Source organism: Ovis aries, chromosome 1 (genome assembly GCF_016772045.2).
Source record: "Ovis aries strain OAR_USU_Benz2616 breed Rambouillet chromosome 1, ARS-UI_Ramb_v3.0, whole genome shotgun sequence".
NCBI lineage: Eukaryota > Metazoa > Chordata > Mammalia > Artiodactyla > Bovidae > Ovis > Ovis aries.
Genome location: NC_056054.1, coordinates 155,320,460 through 155,339,311, shown reverse-complemented (window position 1 = coordinate 155,339,311; position 18,852 = coordinate 155,320,460). Strand labels below are relative to the sequence as shown.

Sequence of the window (18,852 nt, the reverse complement as noted above, 5' to 3'; positions counted from 1 at the left end):
CAGAAATGATCCTTTTTCATCACTATTTGCTTATTACAAGTCTACTAATAAGTCTCCAAATAATATATTTTATTATCAAATACCTAAAACTTCTAGTGCATAAATTTACTTTCCATATTCACTCTTATAGGAAAAATCATAAAAATATAAAGAATATATATATTTTTTGCAAGAAAGATATTCCATGAAGAGAAGCAGCCTTATTAGCTCATCTAATACTGATAGTGAAAACCTATGCTTGAAGAGATATGAATTTTATGAGATGAGCTCAAGGGAACCTTAAAAATAATCTACTTGGTTTTAAATAAGAAGGAAGAAGGCCAAGATCACATGGTCAGATACCCAAAAAGTGAGGACCAAAATACTACCCTCCCTTCTTGTATGTATGTATGTGTGTATGTGATGTCACTCAGTCGTGTCCAACTCTTTGTGACCCATGGACTGTAGCTTACCACACTCCTTCGTCCATGGGATTTTATTTTTTCACAAAATAATCTGAGCTTCCAAAGCTATGTTCCTTTGAGTCACTGGGACTTTCATGCAAACAGCCTACCTTTCAGCATAACAGACATATTCCCTTAGTGTCACATATAGATGTATGGGCCATTTAAAATCTTTGCTGGTAATAACAGTGAGATATAAACACTCTGGCTGGTTTAATTCTCGAATCTAAAATCCACTGACAAGTAAAACTAGAGGTATCACAGTGTACAAAGCGTATTTTTTGTTTTTGTTTGGTAGAGCTCTATCAGTAGCCAATAATTTGCAAGTGCAGAGACTATATTTTGTGTATACACCACATTGATAAAGCAAATAGGATCATTTTTTTACACAATATGAACTTATCAGAGCAAATTAACACAAGTTTTCATGATCTTATTATTTTTTTTTCTTGACACCCTAGAACCAGATTCTTTAATAACTTGCATCAGAGTTAATCAGGGTAAAAAAAATTTCCTGTAGATATTTTCCTGTTGTTGTTGTTTTTTAGTTTTCCTAGGTTATTTTTGCAGAATTCAATTACCACTCTCTATGTTTAGTATAGGGCTTCCCTGATAGCTCAGTTGGTAAAGAATCCACCTGCAATGCAGGAAACATCGGTTTGATTCCAGGGTTGGGAAGATGTGCTGGAGAAGGGATAGGCTACCCACTCCAGTACTCATGAGCTTCTCTTGTGGCTTAGCTGGTCTTAATATAAGGTATACAGCAGAGGTTTTGTTGTCATTGTAGTTGTCAAACTAAGCATAGACTAATTCTGATAATTTGACCACGGTTTTGGTTCAATATGAATACACTGAATCTACAGTTACTTTTGGAAAATTTTACCCTAAAGCAAAGCAAAACAAAACAAAACTAAAGGCTGGCTGAGTGAGGACTATTGAGCAAACAAGAAGAAAGCCACATCAAAGTGGGTTGGGGAGGCTGGGACATAATTATGCCATAAATCCTACCCACAGCACAGAGACCCACGACTGGAAGAAGCTCAAAACCCAGAGCTATCTCTAAGAAGCAAAGCGTTCAAACTCTACATGGGAACTTCACCGGAGAGAAAAGCCACCAAAATATCCAATTTTGAAAACCAAAAGGGCTCACAAGATAGTGGCCATCTGGGAGATAGCTCTTAAAGGGTCCTTGCAATGCTCAGAGTAAGCTATCCCAGAGTGCAACTCAGACAACTAGACTTTAAGTGAAGGACGATGACCTGCTTATAAGTAAAGCATCAGCCAAGGGCAGGCATCTAATTTCACACACACATCTAGGAATCTGTTGAAACATTATCTAGGCATGGAGATATTTTCATGAGGATTGCATCTTCATGTGTTTACCTTCTTGTGCTCCAAAGCACCAGTATCTCCTGGGAGGGAGCTGTCCCATGTGTCTCGTGCTCTGAGCTCCATGGTTCCCATGCAGAGAATACCTCTTGGCTGCCTGACTATGGAGACCAGGGGGATTTTGGCCGCTGGTTCCAAGGGACTGTAATAATTAGTGTCACTCAGAAAGAAGCTCATATGCCTGTCTGGCACCCTAATTTTAGTGACTCTCTCAGGGGATACCTCTACATTACCTGGCTCTGTCGGCTAGTGGGGCTTCCATTTGTGAGTCCTACATGACTATAACAGAGAAAAAGTTTTTAAATAGCTACCACCCCCGAGGCACAACAAAAGGCAACAAATTCAGGGGCCCAGTCTTTCTGTGAATGAAGCCTATTAGCTAATCGTCATGGCTGTGGCCTGAGAGGAAGGACTCTAGCAGTTGGCTATCATCCTTTCCAGACACCTGTCTTTGTGCTCTTCCTATACTGTGATCCAAAGCATAGTGTGTCATGGAAGAGAGCTGTACATATAGCTGGTAACCTAGCTCTTATGTCAGGTTCCCCAGTTTGGGCAGCTGCCACCCAGAGGATGACTCTTGATAGCCTGGCACTGGTGGCCATAGCATTTGCATTCCTAGGTCCCAGCAGACTGTGGCTGCATCACCACCCCGCACACACACACAATACTTAGGTATTGCATAAACTAAGGCAAAGCCCCAGTCTTTCTCTGAAGGAAACTCCTTTATTTGTCCTGGAGCTCTGGCCTGAGAAAAGACTTCAGGTTTGACACACATTTAGTAGGCTATGAAGCTGCTCTCAAAAAGTGTAAGCTGTGGGCACCATCTTGACACTCTCCATTTGTCTCACTCCAGCTTTCTCTTATATCCCAGAAAAAAAAAAAAAATTTGATATGTTCATCTGGAGCCCTATTTTTTTGTGACTGCTCCTCAAGGGACACTGCCTGATCCTTTGGACAGTGCGGCTTATACTTACAGTCCCTGTACTAAGTTGCTTTACTTATGCCTGACTCTTTGTGACCTGATGGACTTAAAGCCCACCAGGTTCCTCTGTCCATGGGATTCTCCAGGCAAGAATACTGGAATGGGTTGTTGTGCCCTCCTCCAGGGGATTTCCCTGACCCAGGGATCAAACCCACATCACTTATGTCTCTTGCATTAGCATGCAGGTTTTTTACCACTAGCACCACCTGAGAAGCCCCATACTTGTAGTCCCACCTGGCTATAACTACTTGCATACTTTAAAAAGCTACTGCCTGAGAATCTGGTTTCCAAACCTGAATCTAAGTGCTGAGATCTCTTTTAGGGACACTGGTGGGCCTTCACACTTCCTCAACTATTGAAAGCTATTAAAAATATAATAGACTACATGGACAAGCATGAAGGTTTGAGAGATAATAAAGGGCTGAAGCAGGCTTGAATGGCAATGTTCATCTTCTGCACCAGGCCAGTCCTTTAAGACTGAGAGAGATGATTGTTTCGTCTACTGTCTAGAAACTAACAGAGATCAAGCAAAATGAAGAAATAGAGGACTGTGTTCCAACCGGAAGAACAAGATAAAACCTCAGTAAAAGCCTTAATGAAATGAAGATAAGTAATTCACACTATAAGCACTCAAAGTAATAGTCATAAAAGATGCTTACCAAACTGAGGAGGGAAGTGGGTGAACACAGTGAGAATTTCAGTGAAGAGATGAAAATACAAGAGTGCCAAACGGAAGAAAAATAACAAAAAGTGAAGACAGCATAAAAGATTTAAGGGTCATCAAACAAATTAACATTTGCATTATAAGGCCCCCAGAAGGAGAAGGGAGAAAGAAACAAGTATCTTATTAGAATGCATAATAGCTAAAACCTTCCCTAACCTGGGACTGAAAATAGACATCCAGAACAGGAAACCAAGAGAGCCCTAAATAACAATGATTCAGAGACTGACAACAAGATATATCATAATTAAAATGTCAAAACTTAAAGACAAGAAGAGAATATTAAAATCATTAACATTTTAATGATTTTACTACCTAACACTATCAGCAGAGTTTTCAACAGAAAGTTTGAAGATCAAAAGGGAGGGGTATGATATATTGAAAGGGAAAACAAAAATTCCAGCCAAGAATACTCTACTTGGCCAAGTTATCATTCTGAAATAAAGGAGAGAGAAAGATTTTTGTTTTCTTTTTTTTAAGATAAGCAAAATCTAAAGGAGTTTATCACAATTAAACCAGCCTTACAAAAAATGTTGATGTAAACTCTTTAAGCTGAAACAAAAGGATCCTAATTGGTAACAAGGAAAAGAATGAAAAAATAAATCTCATTAAACAGTTAAAAATATATTAAAAGCAATGAAATATTCTTTATGATATTAATATTAAGGTTACAAGAAAAGATAAGTAAAAGTAAGTATAATTATAATAATTAGTGAAGGGACACACAATGATAAAATGTGAAATGTAACATCAAAAACATAAAATATAGAGAGTAAAGTAAAAATACTGACTCTTAAAATAAGATCAAGCTTAAGTTGTCCTCAATTTAAAGCAGATTGATAGAGATGTAAATTGCTATTTGTAAGCCTCATAGTAACCACAAACAAACAAAAAACTGTACTAAACACATATAAGGGGCTTTCCTTGTGGCTCAGCTGGTAAACAATTCGCCTGCAATGAGCGAGGCCTGGGTTTGTTTCCTAGGTTATGAAGATCCCCTGGAGAAGGGAAGGGCTACCCACTCCAATATTCCAGCCTGGAGAATTCCATGGACTGTATTGTTCATGGGGTCAGAAAAAGTTGGGCACGATCGAGCAACTTTCTCTTCACAAATTTATATAAGAGAAAGGAATCTAAGCATACCACTAAAGAAAGTTATCAAACAACAAAGGAAAAAAAAAAAAAGAAGAAGAAGAAGAGGAGAGGAACTACAAAGACGCTGGATAAACAATTACCAAAATAATATGCATGCCTGCGTGCATGCTAATCTCCTCAGTTGTGGAGGACTCTTTGCAACCTTATGGACTGTAGCCCACCAGGTTCCCCTGTCCATAGGATTTTCCAGGCCAGAATACTAGAGTGGGTTGCCATGCCCTATTCCAGGGGATCTTCCTAACCCAGGGATTGAATCTAAATCTCATGTCTCCTGCATTGGCAGGCAGGTTCTTACCACTAGTGCCACCTGGGAAACTATAAACTGACATACCTATTAATAATTATCTAATTGTAAATAAATTCCTCAAAAGATTCAATAGATTAAGGGAAAAAAAAAAAACACCTCTATCCTGTGTAAAATAGACTCACTTTAGATATCACAGCCTTGGTGTGGCAAAGGGACTTAGGAAATGAAATGAAGCTATGAGACATGCCTTGTAGGGCCAACCAAGATGGACGGGTCATAGTGAAGAGTTCTGACACAGTGTGGTCCACTGGAGAAGGAAATTGCAATCCACTACAGGATTCTCGCCACTAGAACCCCATGAACAGTATGAAAAAAAAAGCAAAAAGGCATAACCTTGGCGATGAGCTCCTCAAGATGGCAGGTGTCCAATATACTATTAAGAAAGAAAAGAGAGTAATTACTAATAGCTCCAGAAAGAATGAAGTGACTGGGCTAAAGCAGAAATAGCACTCAGTTGTAGATGTGCCTGATGGTGAATGCATATTTCAATGCTGTAAAGAACACTACTGCATAGGAACCTGGTATTTAGGTCCATGAATCAAGGTAAATTGGATGTGGTCAAGCAGCAGATGGCAAGAGTGAATGCTAATGTTTTAGGAATCAGTGAACTAAAATGGATGGGAATGGGTGAATCTAATTCAGATGACCATTAAATCTATTACTGTGGACAAAATCCATTACAAGAAATGTAGTAACGCTCATAGTCAACAAAAGAGTCTGAAATGCAGTACTTGGGAGCAATCTCAAAAATGACACAATGACCTCGGTTCTTTCCAAGACAAACCATTCAACATCACATTGAAAATATGCCTCACCCACTAATGCCAAAGAAGTGGAAATTGGTGAGTGGAATGGGAAATCTGTGAAGACCGACAACACTTTCTAGAGTAAACACCAAAAAAAAAAAAAAAAAAAAAAAGGACTCCTTTTCCTCATAAGTAATTGGAATACAAAAGTAGGAAGTCAAGATATACCTGGAATAATAGGGAAGTTTGACCTAAGAGTTCGAAATGAAGCAGGGCATAGGCAAACAGACTTTTGGCAAGTGAACACACTGGTCATAGCAAACACCCCTTTTCAACAATGCAAGAGAGAATGCTATACCTGGACATTATCAGATGGTCAATACTGAAATCAAATTTCTTATGTTCCTTGCAGCCAAACATGAAGAAACTCTATACAGTCAGCAAAAATAAGACCTGGAGCTGACTGTGGCTCAGATCATCAGCTCTTATTGCAAAATTCAGGTTTAAATTGAAGACAGTAGGGAAAACCACCAGGCCATTCAGCTATAACCTAAGCCAAATTCCTAGTGATTATACAATGAAGGTGACAATTAGATTAAAGGGATTAGTTCTGTTAGACACAGTACCTGAAGATCTATGGATGGAGGTTTGTAACATAGCACAGGAGACAGTGGCCAAAAATATCCCAAAGAAAAAGAAATACAAGAAGGCAAAGTGGTTGTCTGAAGAGACTTTACAAATAGCTGAGGAAAGAAGAGAAGAGAAAGCAAGGGAGAAAAAGAAAGATACACCAAACTAAAGTCAGATTTCCAGAGAATAGTAAAGAGATATAAGGAGGATTTCTTCAGTGAACAATGCAAAGAAATAGAGGAAAACAATAGAATGGGAAAGTCTAGAGATCTCTTCAAGAAAACTGGAGATATCAAGGGAAACTTTCATGCAAAGATAGGCATGATAAAGACAAAAATGGTAAGGACGTAACAAAGGCTGAAAAGATTAAAACAAGGTGGTGAGAATACACAGAACTATACAATAACCAAGATAACCACAATGGTATGGTTACTCACCTAAAGCCAGATATCTTGTAGTGTTAAATCAAGTGGGCCTTAGGAAGCATTACTATGAATAAAGCTAGTGGAGGTGACAAGATTACAGCTGAGCTGTTTCAGATCCTAAAAGGTGATGCTGCTAAAGTGCTGTACTAAATATGCCAGCAAATTTGGAAAACTCAGCAGTGGCCACAGAACAGGAAAAGGTCAATTTTTATTTCAATCCCAAAGAAGGAAAGTGCTCCAAAATGATCAAACTACCACACAATCGCACGCATTTCACAAGCTAGCAGTTTTTGCTCAAAATCCTTCAAGCTAGGTTTCAACAGTATGTGAAACAAGAACTTTCAGATATATAAGCTGGATTTAGAAAAGGCAAAGGAACCACAAATCAAATTGTCAACCTTCGTTGGAACATAGACAGAGCAAAGGAATTCCAGGAAAACATCTACTTCTGCTTCATTGAATATGATAAAGCCTTTGACTCTGTGGATCATAACTAACTGTGGAAAATTCTTAAGTAGACTGGAATACAAGACCACCTTATGTGTGTCTCATGAGAAACCTGTTATGTGGGTCAAGAAGCAACAGAATCAGACATGGAACAAGTGACTGGTTCAAGTTTGGGAAAGGAGTATGAGGGCTGTATATTGTCACCCTGATTATTTAACTTCTATGCAGAGTACTTCATGCAAAATGCTGGGCTGGATGAATTACAAGCTAGAATCAAGATTTCTATGGGGAGATATATATATATATATATATATATATATATATATATATATATATAAAAACTCAAATATGCGATGATACCACTCTAATGGCAGGAACCAAAGAGGAACTAAAGAACTTCTTGATGAGGATGAAAGAGATAAGTGAAAAAGCTGGCTTGAAACTCAACATTCAAAAAATAAAATCATGCCATCTGGTCCCATCACTTCATGGCAAATAGCAGAGGAAATGTAAGCAGTGACAGATTTACTGTTCTTGGGCTCCAAAATCACTGCAGACAGTGATTGCAACATGAAATTAAAAGATGCCTGGTCTTGGAAGGGAAGCTATGAGTAACCTAGAGAGCTTATTAAAAAACAGAGACATCAATTTGCCAACTAAGATCTGTGTAGTGAAAGCTATGGGCTTTTCCAGTAGTCATGTACAGACGCAAGAGTTGGACCATAAATAAGGCTGAGCACAAAAGAACTGATGCTTTCAAACTGTGGTGCTGGAGAAGACTTGAGAATTAAATGGACAGCAAGGAGATCGAACCAGTCAATCCTAAAGGAAATAAACTCTGAATATTCGTTGGAAGGACTGATGCTGAAGCTCCAATGCTTTGGCCACCTGATGCAAAGAGCCAATTCAGTGGGAAAGATCCTGATGTTGGGGAAGATTGAGGGAAGGAGGAGAAGGGGGTGATAGAGGATGAGATGGCTAGATGACATCATCAACCCGATGGACGTGAGTTAGAGTAAACTCTAGGAGATAGAGAAAGAAAAGAAAGTCTGGCTTGCTGCAGTCCATGGGGTCACAAAGAGTCAGACACAACTGTACAACTGAAAGACAACAAAGAACCATTATATAGCAAAATTTGATAACATAGGATAAATAAATTAATTCTTAGAAACCTACAATTTAACAAGACTGAATCAACACAAAACAGAAAATCTTATTAGCAGACTGATTTTGAGTAGGTATAGTGAATCAGTACTCAAAAACCTCTAAAAAAAAATTCAGTGCCATATGCTTCACAGGTAATAATAATACCAAACATTCAAAGGAAAGTTAATACCAATCCTTTTCAAATTCTTCTGAAACACTGAGGAGTAGGGAAACCTTTTTGTAGGTCAAGAAGCAACACTTAGAACTGAACATGAAACAACAGACTGGTCCCAAATCGGGAAAGGAGTATGTCAAGGCTGTATATTGTCACCCTGCTTATTTAACTTCTATGCAGAGTGCATCATGAGAAATGCTGGGCTGGAAGAAGCACAAGCTGGAATCAAGATTGCTAGGAGAAATATCAATAACCTCAGATATGCAGGTGACACCACCCTTATGGCAGAAAGTGAAGAGGAATTAAAAGCCTCTTGATGAAAGTGAAAAAGGAGAGTGAAAAAGTTGGCTTAAAATTCAATATTCAGAAAACTAAGATCATGGCCTCCATTCCCATCACTTCATGGCAAATAGATAGAGAAACAATGGAAACAGTGAGAGACTATTTTTTTTTTGGGGGGGGTCCAAAGTCACTGCAGATGGTGACAGCACTCATAAAATTAAAAGATGCTTGCTGCTTAGAAGAAAAGCTATGACCAACATAGATAGCAGATTAAAAAGCAGAGACATTACTTTGCCGACAAAGGCCCTCTACTCAAAGCTATGGTTTTTCCAGTAGTCGTGTATGAATGTCAGAGTTGGACTATTAAAAACCTGAGTGTGGAAGAATTGATGCTTTTGAACTGTGGTGTTGGAGAAGACTCTTGAGAGTCCCTTGGACTGCAAAGAGATCCAACCAGTCCATCCTAAAGGAAATCAGGCCTGAATATTCCTTGGAGGGACTGAACCTGAAGCTGAAACTTCAATACTCTGTCCACTTGTTGCAAAGAACTGACTCATTTGAAAAGACTCTGATGATGCGAAAGATCAGGCAGGAGATGGGCATGACAGAGGATGAGATGGTTGGGTGACATCACTGACTTGATGGATATGAGTCTTAGTGAGGTCTGGAAGTTGGTTGACAGGGAAGCCTGGCATGCTGCAGTCCTTGGTGTCACAAAGAGTATGACACAACTCTTTTTACTCTCCTCTTTCACTGTCATCAAGAGGCTCTTTAGTTCTTTGCTTTCTGCCATAAGCACTTTCTCTTGATATACTCTGCATATAGGTTAAATAAGCAGGGTGACAGTATACAGCCTTGACATACTCCTTTCCCAATTTTGAAACTGTCTGTTGTTCCATGTCCAGTTCTAACTGTTGCTTCTTGACCTGCATACAGATTTCTCAGAAGGCAAGTCAGGTGGTCTGATATTACCATCTCTTTACGAATTTTCCACAGTCTGTTGTGATCCACACAGTCAAAAGCTTTGGCATAGTCAATAAAGCAAAAGCAGATGTTTTCTGGAACTCTCTTGCTTTTTTGATGTTCCAACAGATGTTGGCAATTTGAACTCTGGTTCCTCTGCTTTTTCTAAATCCAGCTTGAACATCTGAAGTTCATGGTTCATGTACTGTTGAAGCCTGGCTTGGAGAATTTTGAGCATTACTCTACTGGCATGTGAGATGAGTGCAATTGTGCGGTAGCTTGAGCATTCCTTGGCATTGCCTTTCTTTGGGATTGGAGTGAAACTGACCTTTTCCAGTCCTGTGGCCACTGCTGAGTTTTCCAAATTTGCTGGCATATTGAGTGCAGCACTTTCACAGAATCATTTTTTAGGATTTGAAATAGCTCAACTGGAATTCCATTACCTCCACTAGCTTTGTTTGTAGTGATGCTTCCTAAGGCCCTCTTGAGTTCACATTCCAGGATGCCTGGCTCTAGGTGTGTGGTCACACCATCGTGGTTATCTGGGTCATTAAGATCTTTTTCGTATAGTTCCTCTGTGTATTTTTGCCACCTCTTCTTAATATCTTCTGTTTCTGTTAGGTCCATATCATTTCTGTCTTTTATTGTACCTGTCTTTGCAAACAGTATTATAAAGGGCTACAGATTCTAAAGTCAGCTGTTTACTTTTGTCTTCTCACCTCTATTTTATAGCTCTTGATAATGTGCAATTTAAATTTAAGTTTCTTTTCCTCTATATCTCTATACATAGGATTATCATTTAAATTAAATTACAGAGTACATATAGAGCATTTTGAATAATCATAGCAAGCATTCAATAAGCATTAGCCCTTATCACTATGCAGTTCCTAGTTGATACAAATTATATAACTACTAATACATCTTCACGGAGAAGGCAATGGCAACCCACTCCAGTACTCTTGCCTGGGAAATCCCATGGACAGAGGATCCTGGTAGGCCATAGTCCATGGGATCGCTAAGAGTCAGACAGGACTGAACGACTTCGCTTTCACTTTTCACTTTCATGCATTGGAGAAGGAAATTGCAACCCACTCCATTGTTCTTGCCTGGAGAATCCCAGGGACAGGAGCCTGGTGGGCTGCTGTCTATGGGGTCACACAGATTCAGACACAACTGACATGACTTAGCAGTAGCAGTAGCAATACATCTTCAAACATGGATGTGTGCTGCACTTAGTCACTCAATCCTGTCCAATTCTTTACACCCCCATGGACTGTTGCCCACCAGGTTTCTCTGTCCATGGATTCTCTAGTCAAGAATACTGGAGTGCATTGTCATGCCCTCCTTCAGGAGATCTTCCCAACCCAGGGATTGAACCCAGGTCTCCCACACTTCAGGTAGATTCTTTACTGTCTGAGTCAACACAGATGAAACGTTAGAGCGATGGGCTGACAGTGGGTCCAGGTCTGCAGGCTGGCCCTATGGGTGGCGGGCTATGGGTCGGGCCCTGTTCCCAGGTCTTGTGAGCTGGAGTTCCTGCTCTGCACAGCCATGCCCTCAAACCAGACAGAGCACACCATCTGGGCTGCCCTGAGGTGTGGAGCTGGAAGGTCAGCTCAGCCAACTTGCCCATTTCATAGATTTGGAAATTCATCTCCAGGGATAGGATTCGACTTGTACCGTATCTCTGAGATACTTCAAGATAGAGACCAAATGGGACAGATGGACATTTGACCAGCCTTTCCACTTCATCCCTCCAGTTTGTTCATTCAGCAAGTATTTATTAAGTACTTCCATAATCCAGGAGGCCTGGGTTAGATCCCTGGATTGGGAAGATTCCCTGGAGGAAAGCATGGTAGCCAACTCCAGTATTCTTGCCTGGAGAATCCCCAGGGACAGAGGAGCTTGGTGGGCTACAGTCCTTGTGGTCACAAACAGTCGGACATGGGTGAGCAACTAAGCACAGCACAGGGCAGGCAGGAGATCCTGGATACCTCTGCTACAGTGGCCGGGCCCACGGCCATGTGGATAGCTTTGTGCACATTGGTTGGGTTCCATCCAGTGGTCTGTCCACACAGACAATTCCAGAGACCCTGCTTGAGCTTGGAGCTGCCTCCCTATTTCCCACAGCTGGTGACTGGCCCAGAGGTCCTCAGCCTTAGGTCTCTGCATCTAAGCTGTCCACTTGTGGGGCACGGAGGGTCAGGATCCAGGCTGGCCCCTCACGTTCCTGCATTTTCCTAGGAGCCATGTGGGGCCAGAGGAGCCTGTGCTGGGCCCTGCCTGCCTCTGCCTGTGCCTGCTTCTGCTTCTGGGTTACAGGTGCCACTGCCCACTTCTGCTCCACGGCCTGATGCAGTGCCAGGACTGTGGCAAGCTCCTCCTGCGCTCCCTGCTCTACAGCTCCTTCGGGGGCAGTGACACCACCATGGACGCTGCCTTTGAGCCTATCTACTGGCTGGTGGACAACATGATCCGCTGGTATGGGGTGGTGTTTGTGGTGCTGGTGATCGTGCTGACCAGCTCCATTGTGGCCATCGCCTATCTGTGTGTCCTGCCTCTCATCCTCCACATCTACTCCGTGCTCTGGCTCTGCTGGCATTTCTTCTATAGTCACTGGAATCTGATTCTCATAGTTTTCCATTACTACCAGGCTATCACCACCCCACCTGGATACCCACCCCAGGGCAGGATGATAGGATAACAATCTCCATCTTTAAGAAGTGCATTAACCCCATGCCAGCCTGAACATACCACTGCAGCATCTGCAATAGCTGTGGAAGCTGGGACCTTTTCCGGGAGGCTTATGCTGCCATCTAGACTTGCCACCAGACTCCACCACCCATTCTCTCCTTCCAAGAAAGAGTGACTCACAAGAGTATTGTCTACCTCTGGTTCCTGTGCAGTTCTGTGGCACTTGCCCTGGGTGCCCTAACTGTATGGCAGGCTGTGCTCATCAGTCGAGGTGAGATTAGCGTTGAAAGGCACATCAACAAGAAGGAGCGTCGGTGGCTGCAGGCCAAGAGCAATTTTTAGGAATCATTACAACTATGGCTGCTTGGACAACTGGAAGGTATTCCTGGGTGTGGACACAGGAAGGCACTGGCTTACTCTGGTGTTGTTACCTTCCAGTCACTTGTCCCATGGGAACGGAATGAGCTGGGATCCCCTGCCCTGGGTGACTGCTCACTCAGCCTCTGTGATGACAGTGTGAGCATGTGAGCTGGAGTGTGTCAGCCACAACTTGAGCACCAACATGCTTCTGGCATTGCCTCAAGGGCCTCCAAGGATAGCTTCATGAGATCCTTGAGTCAAAAGAGCCAGTGGGCCTGCCCCAGGGTACCATGCGGAGACAGCTCAAGGACCAGTCTCCTGGCCATTGCAGAAGCAAGGCACGACGTGGAGAAATCCTAGGACTGATGTCACTTTACTCAGGCAAACAGAAGTTCCAGCCCCAGACTGGAGATCAGGCAGCTAGCAACCTTGCCAGGTTGACCCTGATCTCCTCCAGGTTACAGCACTGGGGTTGGCCACCACCTCTTCCACTTGCGGTCTGAGGAAACAGCTGAATGGTCAAGATGAGATTCTGGCTTCTCAACAGGGCAAAGATACCAGGCCTACTGCTGAGGTCACGGCCACTTCTCATGTGCTGCTGAAGGGAGCAAAAATAAAGGTATTTGATTTTATGAGAAAAAAAAAAAAGTTACATAAGGAAGGATCATGCATAGTGTTGTGAATTTCATGTATAAAATATGTATATCTTATTTATTTCAATAAAACTCTTCTATTAGTAGTTTTCTTCTACAAAGAGTAAAAATTCTAGAAATAAAAAGAATGATTCTAGTTTGGCTTTTAAAATATGTTCATAAAATATGAAGATAAAGTTTCAAGACCGCTTCTATAAATAAATATCTATCCACATCTAATTAATATACATTAATTGTTGCTTGCACCTTTTGTATTGCTTGCTTGGCATTTTGTAGATATTTTCTAATTTAATCCTCCTAATGACCTTGTGATTTAGGTTTTACTACTCTAATTTATCATATGAAGCAATTGAATCCACAGGTTCTAGTGGATCTGTTATTCCAAGTCAAGTGTTACTGCCTGAGTGAAATGATAGACTTGAACTTCTAGAAATTCTCTCACTTGAATGCAAGTATTTGCTTGAAAACTCGATTTTTGGAAAGAAGACAGGAAAAGAAATTATAATAAAAAGTAATTATCCCCAATTTTCCCACCACATAGAAGCAAAGTAGAATTAGCCCGGGGTGACACTGATTCTGTTTCACCTATTTTTAACTCACTACTCTATTTCTCAGTCTCTAAATTATTCTTTTCTCAAAGGAAAATGTGTGTGGCAGGGGAGGTCAATGAAATCTTTGGAAGTAGCTGAGGTATGTGCCGGGGACTGTGCTTGGGATATCATAACCACCTAACACAAGAAAACGTTGCGGGTAGTAGGAGGACTTAGGGAGAAGAGAGGTGGGAACTTAAAAAAATGAGAAAATTGGCCCAAAGGCATTTCAAGTTGAGTTGTCTTAACTCCAAAACTTATACTTGGAAATGAGAATTTGTTCCTTCCATTTAACCAAGTCAAGGAGTTTCTTTTCTATGAAATATCTTTGCCTAGTTCAAATTTGCTTAATTTAGTGTTAGTTACTTAGATAGTAAACTTTATGAAAGCATAGGATTTTTTTTTTCCATTAACTTTCTGGCCCTATAGACCCTTATTTTAAAACAAATGATGAACAAAACTAATTTTGATTATTATTTGTAATTTATAGCCACATCCCTTCATTAAACGTTAGCAGAATAAATACATTAATTTCTGAGTTAAACTCTGGTGTCCTAAATGAACACTAAAATGTATTAAATATTTTTTTACACTATCTGCCTAGTTAATATATTTTGTCATTAAATTTAACTTAAATACATTAATATGTATGTGTATTAAACATATTCAATGATTGTTTATAAATTTAATGAAAAAATAGATTAAAACTCATTGCTAAGAGTAATCCTTCATAACTAGCCAAGATATCACAAAAGATGAAGTGTTACTTCTAAAGAAGATCAACTAAAATATTATCAATGAAACAAATTCTCTGTAAGAACAGCTTACAATGGAAGTTTAGGATTAAATTGTCCTCATTATAAAGGATTTGCAGTAGGAAGCTGAGTTATTTCTAAACTGAGTACAATAGGGATGCAGCAGGACATGAACCCATAAGCAGCAGCCAAAATGAGTATGGATAAGGGTTAACTTTGTTGCAGTAATTTACAACTACAAGACCGATATTTAAAGGATGGCATTGAATTCTCTTTATCGTACTTCTTGCTTCTGAAAAAATCTAAGTAAATGAGAGCTTAAAACTGTAGTACACCATTATATATGGGTTTACAACTATTTCCCCCATTATACGTTTTAAAATAATACTTAAAAAAAAAAAAAACTATCATTTCCTTTCCTCCCCTAACTTCAAGTGATTCTCATTATATTTTTGGCTCATTTCTTCTAGATGTCAAGAAAAATTCAAAAAAGGGGTAGATTGATGACCTACATTATTACCTTAATACATATTTGTAGAATAAGTGAATGAACAAAGTGGTACTAGGACTTTTAGGATAATAATTTTAAATAGAGATATTATTTTCAAAATGAAATTTGAGCTGCAAATCTGTAACTATTTTAATATTTAAAATACTTGGCTCAGCAAAGTATCCGCCTGCAATGCAGGATATGCAGGTTCAATCCCTGGGTTGGGAAAATCCCCCGGCAGAGGTCATGGCAGCCCACTCCAGTATTCTTCCTAGAAGAATCACATGGATGGAGGAGCCTGGCAGACTACAGTCCATAGGGTCACAAAGAGTCAGACACAACTGAAGTGACTGAGTACACATGCACGCTGTTATTTTCAAGGTAAAATCTGAGCTACAAATCTGTGAATATGTTAATATTTAAAATACTTATTCCTATAACATCAATATCGCATGTTATCACAACTTTTTTCCCAAGAGAAGAAATAAAGTCGTTAGACTTAATAAGCCAAAAATAGTGAAGAAACGTGTGTATGCTCATAGAAAGAGGAACCATCTCTTTTTTGTTATTATTTTTCATTTATTTGTTTTACTATTGGAGTATAATTGCTTTACAATATTGTATCAGTTTCTACTGTACAACAAAGTGAATAAGCTATATGTATACATATATCCTACCCCTCTTGAACCTCCCCCCTACCCCCCCATGCCACCCCTCTAGGTCATCACAGGGCACTGAGCTCCTGCTGTACACAGCAGCTCCCCACTGGCTAGCTTTTTACACATGGTAGTGTATATATGTCAGCACTACTCTCTCAACTCTTCCCATCCTCCCCTTTTCTCACTGTGTCCACAAGCCCTTTCTCTACATACTTCCCTGAAAACAGGTTCATCAGCAATCCCACTACTGAACATATACCCTGAGAAAACCATAGTTCAAAAAGATACATGTACCCCAGTGTTCACTTCAGCACTATTTACATAAGCTAGGACATGGAAGCAAACTAAAGCCCATCAACCAATGAATGGATGCAGATGTTGACATACACACAATTGGAATATTACTCAACCATAGAAAAGGAACAAAATTGGATCATTTGTAATGATGTGGATGAACTTACAGTTTGTCACACAGAATGAAGTAAGTCAGAAAAAGAAAAGCAAATATCATATATTGATCTCTTTTCATTTTTTAACATTTTTTTTCCCCTTTACCTGGCTGTCTATGTAAGATGACTTAGCACTTATACAAACTTTGGAGAAAGTTCAGCAATTTTTAGTTTAAAAAAATGAGGGAGAAAAAAATGCATTCTTATATAAAATCATCTTTGTTCTTCCCAAAATGATTTTATTATTTTACATAAATGAATTTTTAAATGCCACATAGATTTCCTTTTACCTAAAATCAGCAAGATTCATCCTCCTTGAGGAAAAATCTTTTCCATTTGGAAAATTTGTGTTTTAATAGTACTGAATAAAACTAATCCGAGATAAATTCTTAGAAATAGGACCCGTAATATACGTGAAACAACATAAGTAAGTTATGATAAAATTGTAAGAGACTATTGATAAAAAGAAACACAAAAGAAAGAACATAAAAGCAGCACTAAAAATGAAATGATAGACCAACAGATTAATTTTGGATGTTTTGACACTAATGGAAGCCAGAGATTGAATGGAAAGGAAAAATAGGCATCAACCTAAATTTGCTTACATAGCAAAACTATATATTAATAATGAGTAAAATAGTGCTATATTTAACAAACAACAGTGTTATCCACAAATAATTTTCCCCTATAGAAATATTTAAAGTATATGTTTCAGGAAGGAAAAAATATTATTCCAGAAGAATGGTCTAAGATGTATGAAAGTATAATGATAAAAAAGTGGTTTGGGTAAAATGAAATAAAAGTGCCATGTGAACAGGAAGACACCATCTGAAAGCCAAGGAGAGAGGTTAGAACAGATTTTTCCTTTAAGAGCTCTCCAAACGAAAGAGCTATTGACAACCCTAATGACATTTTGATTTTGGATATCTTGCTTTCAAGACCATGTGCTAAGTCACTTCAGTCATGTCAACTTTTTGTAGCCCTCTGGACCACAGCCTGCCAGGCTCCTCTGTCCATGGGATTCTCCAGGCATGAATATTGGAGTGGTTTTCTGTGCCCTCCTCCTGTGGATATTCCTGACCCAGGGATCCAACCCATGTCTCTTACGTCTCCTGCATTAGAAGGTGGGTTCTTTATCACTAGCGCCAAAACTGTGAGACAACAAATTTTTGTTCGTTAAACCAGCCAGATATTATAAATTTATTAAAATCTAAATAAAAGTTATCTGTATAATAATAATAACATCAAATGTATTGGGCTACAAAACAGAAGGTAAAATCATGAACAGAATAATCTATAAAAACAGATTAGAGTTGAAACAGTGAAAGAGTCCCAAGGTGAAAGAAATATTTTCAACTGTTATATAAAATTAAAGGAGGGATAAAGTTCTTAAAAAGTGGAGCAATGATTAAACACTAAGTAAGTTGAAGAAATAAGTCAAAAATATCAGTCATCAAAGGACTAAACTTGTTGGTTAAACAAAAGCATGGAAAACCCAAATGGAAAATCAAATAACATCCCACAGTATGCTATTTACAAATAACATACACAAAACATAAACAGCCTCAAATTTTCAAATGTATATAAATAGGAAAGTGAGAGTCACTACACAATGTTCCATTAATTAAGGTTATGTAGCAATTGTGTGCTTGTTTACACCTAACAAAAGTCTTAGATTAAGTACGGCTACATGTGCCACATAATCTAAAATAGGGATGGCTGAAGTAGTCCCCCCTTTATACACTTAAACTTCCAATTCTGATATTAAATAATTTTCCTTCAAATTTTTCTGGGACCAGGATTCTTCTTCTTCATCTCTCAGTCCCACTTATATACAGTCCTCATCTTTCCTCCAAGAAAGTGACATTTTGTGTCTCATGCTGTAAGCTAGGAAAGGGACAAACAGGGCAAAATTTCTAACCAACTATAGGGAACAACTGACAAACATTCAGAAAACTAAGATTATGGCATCAGGTCCCATCACTTCATGCCAAATAGAAGGGGAAACAGTGGAAACAGTGGTTGACAATTTTGGGGGGCTCCAAAATAACTGCAGATGGTGATTGCAGCCATGAAATTAAAAGATGCTTTCTCCTTGGAAGGAAAGTTATGACCAACCTAGATAGCATATTAAAAAGCAGAGACATTACTTTGTCAACAAAGTCTGTCTAGTCAAGGCTATGGTTTTTCCAGTGGTCATATATGGATGTGACAGTTGGACTATAAAGAAAGCTGAGCACCGAAGAATTGATGGTTTTGAACTGTGGTGTTGGAGAAGACTCTTGAGAGTCCCTTAGACTGCAAGGAGGTCCAATCAGTCCATCCTAAATGAGATCAGTCCTGGGTGTTCATTGGAAGGACTGATGTTGAAGCTGAAACTCCAATACTTTG

General features: G+C 39.4%; 1 pseudogene; it reads left to right on the top strand.

Moving 5' to 3' along the window:
- Window positions 1–11,362: 11,362 nt before the first annotated feature.
- On the top strand, window positions 11,363–13,025 carry LOC101123525 (palmitoyltransferase ZDHHC16-like; annotated as a pseudogene).
- The last annotated feature ends 5,827 nt before the right edge of the window (window positions 13,026–18,852 follow it).